The sequence below is a fragment of the Chionomys nivalis genome, chromosome X, assembly GCF_950005125.1.
Source record: "Chionomys nivalis chromosome X, mChiNiv1.1, whole genome shotgun sequence".
Classification (NCBI taxonomy): Eukaryota; Metazoa; Chordata; class Mammalia; order Rodentia; family Cricetidae; genus Chionomys; species Chionomys nivalis.
Genome location: NC_080112.1, coordinates 76690574 through 76700619, shown reverse-complemented (window position 1 = coordinate 76700619; position 10046 = coordinate 76690574).

Sequence of the window (10046 nt, the reverse complement as noted above, 5' to 3'; positions counted from 1 at the left end):
ACACTGATTTCCAAAGTGGTTGCACAAGTTTGCAGTCCCACCAGCAATGGATGAGGGTACCCCTTTGTCCACAACCTCTCCAGAAAAGGCTATCCTTGGTGTTTTTGATTTTAGCCATTCTGACAGGTATAAGATGATATCTCAAAGTTGTTTTGATTTGCATTTCTCTGATCGCTAAGGAGGTTGAGCATGACCTTAAGTATCTTTTGGCCATTTTAACTTCTTCTGATGAGAATTCTCTGTTCAGTTCAGTGCCCCATTTTTTAATTGGGTTAATTATCCTTTTAAAGTCTAGTTTCTTGAGTTCTTTATATATTTTGGAGATCAGACCTTTGTCTGTAGCGGGGTTGGTGAAGATCTTCTCCCAGTCAGTAGGCTGCCTTTTTGTCTTACTGACAGTGTCCTTTGCTTTACAGAAGCTTCTCAGTTTCAGGAGGTCCCATTTATTCAATGTTGCCCTTAATGTCTGTGCTGCTGGGGTTATACATAGGAAGCGATCTCCTGTGCCCATATGTTGTAGGGTACTTCCCATTTTCTCTTCTATCAGGTTCAGTGTGTTCAGATTGATATTGAGGTCTTTGATCCATTTGGACTTGAGTTTTGTGCATGGTGATAGATATGGGTCTATTTTCATTCTTCTACAGGTTGACATCCAATTGTGCCAGCACCATTTGTTGAAGATGCTTTCTTTCTTCCATTGTATACTTTTAGCTCCTTTATCGAAAATTAGTTGTTCATAGGTTTGTGGGTTAAAATCTGGGTCTTCTATACGATTCCATTGGTCGACTTCTCTGTTTTTATGCCAGTACCACGCTGTTTTCATTACTGTAGCTCTGTAATAGAGTTTGAAGTCAGGGATGGTAATGCCTCCAGAAGTTCCTTTATTATATAAGATTGTTTTGGCTATCCTGGGTTTTTTGTTTCTCCATATAAAGTTGATTATTGTCCTTTCAAGATCTGTGAAGAATTTTGATGGGATTTTAATGGGGATTGCATTGAATCTATAAATTGCCCTTGGTAGAATTGCCATTTTTACTATGTTGATCCTCCCAATCCAGGAGCAAGGGAGATCCTTCCATTTTCTGGTATCCTCTTCAATTTCTTTCTTCAATGCCTTAAAGTTCTTGTCAAATAGATCTTTCACTTCCTTGGTTAGAGTTACCCCAAGATAGTTTATGCTTTTTGTGGCTATCGTGAAAGGTGATGATTCTCTTATTTCCCTCTCTGCTTCCATATCCTTTGTGTATAAGAGGGCGACTGATTTTTTGGAGTTGATCTTGTATCCTGCCACATTACTAAAGGCGTTTATCAGCTGTAGGAGTTCTTTGGTGGAGTTTTTGGGGTCGCTCATGTACACTATCATATCATCTGCAAATAATGCAAGTTTAACTTCTTCCTTTCCAATTTGAATCCCCTTTATCCCCTTATGTTGTCTTATTGCTATTGCTAAAACTTCGAGAACTATATTGAAGAGGTATGGAGAGAGTGGACAGCCTTGGCGTGTTCCTGATTTTAGTGGGATGGCTTTAAGTTTCTCTCCATTTAATTTGATATTAGCTGTCGGCTTGCTGTATATAGCTTTAATTAAATTTAGGTATGACCCTTGTATCCCTAATCTCTCCAAGACTTTTATCATAAAGTGATGTTGAATTTTGTCAAATGCTTTTTCAGCGTCTAATGAAACGATCATATGGTTTTTTTCTTTCAGTTTATTTATATGATGGATTACATTGATAGATTTGCGTATGTTAAACCAGCCCTGCATCTCTGGTATGAAGCCTACTTGATCATAATGGATAATTTTTCTAATGTGTTCTTGGATTCGGTTTGCCAGAATTTTGTTGAGGATTTTTGCATCGATGTTCATGAGTGAGATTGGCCTGTAATTTTCTTTCTTGGTTGGGTCTTTGTGTGGTTTTGGTATCAGAGTTACTGTAGCTTCATAAAAGGAATTTGGCAATGACTCTTCTGTTTCTATATTGTGAAATACCTTAAGGAGTATAGGTATTAGGTCTTCTTGGAAGTTCTGGTAGAATTCCGCATTGAAACCATCTGGTCCTGGACTTTTTTTGGAAGGGAGGTTTTTGATAACTGCTTCTAATTCTTCACGACTAACAGGTCTATTTAGGTTGTTCACCTGGTCCTGGTTTAACTTTGGTATATGGTATTTATCTAAAAAAGTGTCCATTTCGTTTACATTTTCCAGTTTTGTGGCATACAGGCTTTTGTAGTAAGATCTAATGATTCTCTGAATTTCCTCTGTGTCTGTGGTTATGTCTCCCTTTTCATTTCTGATCTTATTAATTTGCAAATTCTCTCTCTGCCATTTGATTAGTTTGTATAGGGGTTTATCAATCTTGTTGATTTTCTCCAGGAACCAGCTTTTTGATTTATTGATTCTTTCAATTGTTTTCTGTGTCTCTATTTTGTTGATTTCAGCCCTCAGTTTGATTATTTCCAGTCTTCTACCCCTTCTAGGTGAGTCTGCTTCTTTTTTTTCTAGAGCTTTCAGGTGGGCTGTTAAGTCTCCAATGTGTGCTTTCTCTGTTTTCTTTAAGTGGGTAAATTTTATTGGAATAGATAATTCAACAGACTGATAGATTTCATAAATGTTTTTTCACATAAGTATATTATATATTTTAACCATATCTTTACCATCCTCTTCCCTTCCAGTCTTTGTTCTACCTATATACATATCTATATATCTCTATATGTACACACACACATTTATACATATATATATGAGATCCAAGGAGGAAATTGGAAAATAATTCCATTAATAGTTTCGTAAAATAAATAAAACAACTCAGAGTATGTTTAACTGTGAAAATACCAACCATCTACAATGAAAAATTATATTAGTTCTTTGCAAAATTCAATGTTTTGATTATATTTACCCCTCAACTCCAGATTGATTATTCTTCCCTATCTATGTAACTTTCTTTACTCTTCTTTTAAAAAAATCTACAAAGTCCAATTTGTGCTATTTATATATGCTTAGATGTGTGGCCTTCTATTGGAGCATAGTCCATCTACCACGAGATACACTTATTTTGGAGACAGGATCACACTATGTGACTGGGAACTCACTATGTAGACCACCTGGCCTTGAACTCACAGAGGTCTGCCTGAATCTTCCTCTCAAATGCTAAGATTAAAGGTGTGCATCAGCATACCTACATAGAAGATGCACTCTTGAAGGAAACTGTCCCACCCTTTCCTGGTAGCTATCAATTACTAATAGCTCCTCGGCTAGGGAAGAGAGTCTATGTCCAATATTCTGCTCTGTACTGTGGTTTTATATGGCTTGAGTTTGCATAAGTCTTGTGCGTGCTGTCATAGCTTATGTTCATATGTGTAACTGCCCTGATTATGCACAAAATACTATTTCTTTGTAGTTTTCTATCATCTCTGGGTATTACAGTCTTCTTGCTCCCTCTTCCACAATGAGCCTTTAGCCTTTGGAGGAAAGTGTGTGATATATATGTTCCATTTAAGACTAGGCATCCATAGTCTCTAATTCTATTCATCTTGATCATTTGTGGGTCTCTGTGTTTACTTCCAACTCCTGCAAAGATAAGCTTCTCTGGTGAAGGTTGAAAGATATACCAATAAGTCATTAAGAGTTTATTTAGAAGAATAGTTGTAGAGGTTTTCTCCTGGGGTCTGAAATATTTTGTCTAGTCACAGTTTTCTGGCTACAATATACCTACTAGACATAGGTTTTATATTGTAGAGTAGATCTTTTATACAATCAGAAAGCGTTTGGATACTCTCAGAATAGTCTTAGCACTATTGCCCCAGTGGGCATGTCTTGTCGCATCTATCATTATTGTAGCATTCCAAGTTCACAGCTAGGTAGGTTAATGATTACCTTTGTCCTTTGGTAGCCTACATAGCACCTACCAATACTACAAATGTTTTTCAGTATCCAGGTCAGTACCAGATCCGTTTATCTATATTTTATTATTCAAGTATGTGGTATCTTGATCAATAGAACCTTACCATCAAGGTCTAGAGGGTAACCAACAGCATTGGCAGTAGTCTGTAGTGTTTGTAATTCTGTAAGACGTCAGTGACCAGTACACCAAAGGGGGGTTCCTCATTCCTGACACTAGCCTTTTCATATTTTAGATTGTAGGGTCTAGTTGGGACATGTTGCCCTCTTATAGGATAACTGCATTTATATGAGTGTATTATATAATTTAGGAAGATTCTACAGTAGTAAGCGTCTACATGACTCTTTCAAAAGGTCATTAGTATTATTTATTCCTCCCAGTACTCCTTCCTCTATCCTGCTCTCCCATCCTCAACATATATTTGCTTCTGTTTTCCTGTTCCATTATTCCCCTTAACCCTTTAAGTCACTGAATTCTATCTCTCCATTCTGGAAAAGTTCTCCTATGGCTCTTGAGTAATTTTTGATCTCTAGGCAGATTCCAAATTAATCACACATATCTAGAGACTCAAAACTAATTTTCACAAAGGAACAATCCTATATTTCCTTTTGTGGTCTGGATTACTGCACTCAAAATAGTTGTCTCCTGTTTCATCCAGTTACATGAGAATTCGATGATTTTATTTTTCTTAACAACTGAGTAGTATTCCATTGGGTACCATATTTTCATTATTCATACATCAGCTGAGAGATTGCTAGGCTGCTTCCATCTCCTAGCAATCATGAATAGAATAGCTATGATCTTCCATTCACAGGCATCTCTACAGTAGAATATAGAGAATCCTTTGGGTGTATGTACAAGACAGGTATAGCTAGATTGGGTAGCAGATCTGTTTTTAGCTAAATTAGGTAGCAGATCTATTTTTAGCTTTTTGAGGAACGTCCATACTGATTTTCATAGTGGCTGCAACAGTTTTTACTCCCATAAGTAGGAAATAAGTGTTCCTCTTTAACCACACCCATGCCAGCATTTGTCATCTTTTTTTTTTGTAATCTTAGCCACTATTTATGGGTTAAGATGAAATCTAAAAATAGTTTCAATTTGCATTTCACTTAGGGTGAAAGATGTTGAACATTTTTTTGAAATGTGTCTTGGTGAGATGTGTTTCATCTTTTTGAGAACTCTCTTCATTTTTATGGTGCAGTATTATCATTTAGTAAATTTTTAACCTCTGGAAGTATTCCAAATTCCAAATTAAACAGACATATCTGAAGATTCATAGCCAACTTCCACAAACAAGAAGAAAAAATGTAGTATTTGTCTTTTGGAGTCTGGATTACCTCACTTAGAACCTTTTTTGTATTTAGGTTTTTGAGTTCTTTGTATATTCTAATAACTAAACTTCTGTCAAATGTATAGCTGATAAATACTTTTCCTCAATCTGTAAGTTGCCTCTTCACTTAAATGATAATGTCTTTTGCTGTACAGAAGGTTTTTAGTTTCCCGAGGCACTGGTTTTTTTAATTATTAAGCTTATAACTTTAATTATTAAGCTATAACTGTGATACCATGGTCCTGTTAAGAACTTACTTTCCTAATCTGTTAACAACCCGCATTGCAGCATTACATTCGAGGTTGGTCCTTTTCCTTAAATACCGGTTTTCAGACATCTGGGAAGGGGTTAAATTCAGCAGGACCTGGAATGAGGCAACCATTATGACAAGTCTCAGCCTCAGGAAGAGACAAAGTCCGGACTCAAGCTGCTTCACACCCATGTTTCCTGTGAGAACAGAAGAGAATTTACTCCTCCCTATCTTGTTTCAGATTATCCTCTCTCCTGAAGGCCTCCTGCTAGCACTGTGGGCTCACAGTTCGATTTCTTCTGGACACTGCCCCATCCCGTTGCCCCTCCAGTCCAGACTAAGAGCTCAGTGTCTTACCCAGTCTATGTTGTAGCTCCCATGGTTGTCCTGGAAATTAGGGATAATGGGTGAGCCTCACTTGGGCTCATACACATAGATCAGGCGCTGTGGCTGGAGCTTGAAGAGTCAAGGGGCCCACAGTCTTCAGCAGAACCCACAGATTGGCCCCTTGCCTTGTTGTGCAATCAGCCTTCTGTTTCTTCATTTGGCCAAGCAACCAATGCCCCAAAGAGCAGTGCAGTGCTGCTAGCTCCGTTGTAAGGAGTTTGAATTCAAGTCATTCTGCACAGGGAACAGTTTGAAGTCTGAATCTGAACTCTGAAAAAAAAAATCTCTGTATCACCTGCTGCTTGACTGCAGATTTTGTGACTGTGATCATTCTAGGTAGACCAAGGTTTCTAGTACCCTAGCTAGTTAATTAAAGGAAACAGTCTTGGAAATTCAGATTCATGCAGGGAGTTAACAGAATAGAAAAAAATGATTTTCTTCATACACATTTTGTCGATATTGTTCATATTTGTGACAGTATAAATGTTATCTTCAACAACAGGGCACGTACAAATTGTTGTAAGAGTTCAACTCCAGTATCTTTAACTTTTTGTAACCTCAAAAAATCATCAAGCCATGAAACAGAATGTGATTACCAAACAACATGAACAATGAAGTTCTACAAAGTTGCTTGTAGCAATAGAACTCCACAGGGCAATCCTATCAATCCAGTGGTTCTGTTTCACTTGGATGAGATAGTTTGGCTCCAGTACCAACATTTTATGTCTTCACTCATCTGCTAGTTTTGTGATCACAGCAGTGAAGAGCCGATTCCTCAATCTGCACTATGTTCAGCACCTATCCTTGTGAAACCTGTACTGACTCCCTTCAAATTTTACTGAACAGATCTTTTCTACTCAATAAATATCTATGCATACTCAAAACAAAAACAAAAAAGAAAATACTTTCTGTGCTAATTAATTTGACTGTTCTCTACTTTCTCCTCTATCAAATTCAATGTATCAGATCTTATATTGAGATCATTGATTCATTTAGAGTTGAGTTTTAAGGAGGGTGAAAGGTGGAGGTTGAATTTTATTCATCTACATGCAAATACCCAGTTTGATTTGTACCGTATGTTGAAGATGCTATCTTTTCTCCAGTGTTTATTGTTGCCCTCTTTGCCAAAAATAAGGGGGATACAAGAGTAGAGGATTGTATGTACATCTTATTTCATTAGTTGGTGTCAGATTTTATGATAGTACTATGCTGTTTTCATTCGTATAGCAGCTCTATAATATGACTTGGAATCTGAAGAAAGACATTAAAGAAGACACCAGAAAATAGAAAAACCATTTGTGTTCATGGAATAAAATTAACATTGTGAAAATGATTGTATTACTGAAAGTAATCGACACATTCCATACAGTACACATACGTACACATTCCATCAAAATGTCAACGGTACTTTCCACAGAAATTAAATAAAACAATCCTAAGATTGAAATAAAGTGTGTGCATATTATAAAAAGCAACAAGACACCACTAATCTATTCAACAAGTATTTATTAATCAAGTACTTATACACACTCTGTTTAGTGGTACAGTGATGACAAAAAACATAGTCTCTAGTCTCAAAAATTTTTTAATAGATTGTTGTTTTTGTTCCTATTTTAATAAACACCACCAATAAGAAAGTTCACTGCATCTTAGATTAGACAAAGAACAAAACCAATTTTAAAGATGATTTCTTCAATAAACTAAAGCTACTTTGTCTGAGATAATGCACTGGGGACTAGGAAGATAACTCAATCTGTAAAGTACTTACTTGCCTTCCGTACATGAGGACCTGAGTTGAGGCCTCAGAACTCCGATAAAACACTGGCATAGTAAGCCAAGTGTTGGTGGCACACACCTTTAATCCCAGCACTCAGGAGGTAGAGGCAGGCGGATTTCTGTAAGTTCGAGGCCAGCCTGGTCTACATGGGCTAGTTCCAGGATAGGCTCAAAAGCTACAGAGAAATGCTGTCTCGAAAAGCCAAAGCACAAACAACCCCCGCAAAACACACACACACACAAACAATGGCATGGTGGCATACATTTGTCACCCCAGTTCCAGGGACACAAAGACAAGAATAGGTGAGTCTGTCTTAATAGGAGAGTACTTAGCTAGTTAAGAGATCCTGTCACTTTTCTTCTGATTGATGGGAATTATACCATTGTATATCTTTACACAAGCCTACTCTACCCTTATGAACATAGTTGAGCACATGTCTTTTTGGTATCATTGAACATTCTTTGGGTATACACCCAACAGCAGTATTGATGGAACTTGAGGTAGATTGAGTTCTAGTTTTCTGAGAAATCGCCATACTGATTTCCCACCAGCAATAAGGTAGTGTTTGCTTTTCCCCACATCCTCTCCAGAATTAGCTGTCATCAGTGTTTTTTTATCTTAGCCATTCTGACAGGTATAAGCTAGAATCTCAGAGTTGAATTTTGTGCATGGCGATAGAAACAAATCTATTTGCATTCTTCTGCATGTTGATATCCAGTTATGTCAACACCATTTGTTAAATATGCTTTCTTTTTTTCTATTTTATATTTTTAGCTTCTTTGTCAAAAATTAGGTGTTCATAGCTGTGTGGATTCAATTCCTTTGGTCCTCCTGTCTGTTTTTATGCCAGTACCAGGCTGTTTTCAGTACTGTAGCTCTATAGTAGAGTTTGAAGTGAGGGATTGTGATGCCTCCACAAGTTCTTTTGTTGTACAGGATTATTTTGGCTATTCTTGGTTTTGTTTTCCATATTGCATTGAATATTGTTCTTTCGAGGTCTGTGAGGAATTTTGCTGGAATTTTAATGGGCATTGCATTGAATCTTTAGATGACTTTTGGTAAGATTGCCATTTTTACTATGTCAATTCTACCTCTCCAAGAGCATGAGAGATCTTTTCATTTTCTGGTGTCTTCTTCAATTTCTTTCTTTAAAGTTTTAAAGTTCTGTCATACAGGTCTTTCACTTGTTTAGTTAGCGTTACTGAACCTCATAAAACAGAAAGCGGGAAATACACTTGAACGCATTGACACAGGAGACCACTTCCTAAATATAACCTCAGTAACACAGACACTGAGAACAATAATTAATAAGACTTTCTGAAACTGAGATGCTTTTGTAAAGCAAAGGACATGGTCAACAAGACAAGTTAGTAGTCTACAGATAGGAAAAAGATCTTTACCAACCCCACTTCAGAAAGAGGACTGATCTCCAAAGTATACAAAGAACTCAAGAAACTTGACATCAAAAGAACAAATAATGCAATAAGAAATGGGGTATAAACCTAAACAGAGAACTCTCAACAGACGAATCTCAAAGGGCTAAAACATACTTAAGGAAATGTTCAACATCCTTAGCCTTCAGAGAAATGCAAATCAGAACAACTCTGAGATTCCATCTAATACCTGTCAGAATGATTAAAATAAAAAACACAAATGACAACTTATGCTGGAGAGGAGTTGGGATAAGGAGAATGCTCCGTTATTGCTAGTGGAAGTGCAAACTTGTACAGCTACTTTGGAAATCAGTATGGCAAATTCTCAGAAAATTGGGAAACAATCTACCTAAAGACCCAGCAATACCCAAAAGACTCTCAATCATATCACCAGGACATGTGCTCAACTATGTTCATAGCAGCATTATTTGTCATAGCCTGAACTTGGAAACAACATAGATGCCCCTCAACTGAAGAATGGATAAATAAAAATGTGGTATGTTGACACAATGGAGTACTACACAGCAGTAAAAAAAATATATTGCAGGCAAATGGATGAATCTAGAAAAAAACATATTGAATGAGGTAACCCAGACCCAGGAACACAAATATAATATGTATTCACTCATAAGTAGATTTTAGACATAAAACAAAGAGAAACCAATCTATAGGCCACAACTACAGAGAATGTAGACAACAAAGAAGACCCCAAGACAGACGTACATGGATCTACATAAGAAGGTGAATAATAGCCGGGCGGTGGTGGCGCACACCTTTAATCCCAGCACTCAGGAGGCAGAGGCAGGCGGATCTCTGGGAGTTCGAGTCGAGGCCAGCCTGGTCTACAAGAGCTAGTTCCGGGACGGGCACCAAAGCTACAGAGAAACCCTGTCTTGAAAAACCAAAAAAAAAAAAAAAAAAAAAAAAAAAAAAAAAAAAAAAAAAAGAAGGTAAATAATACAAGAGT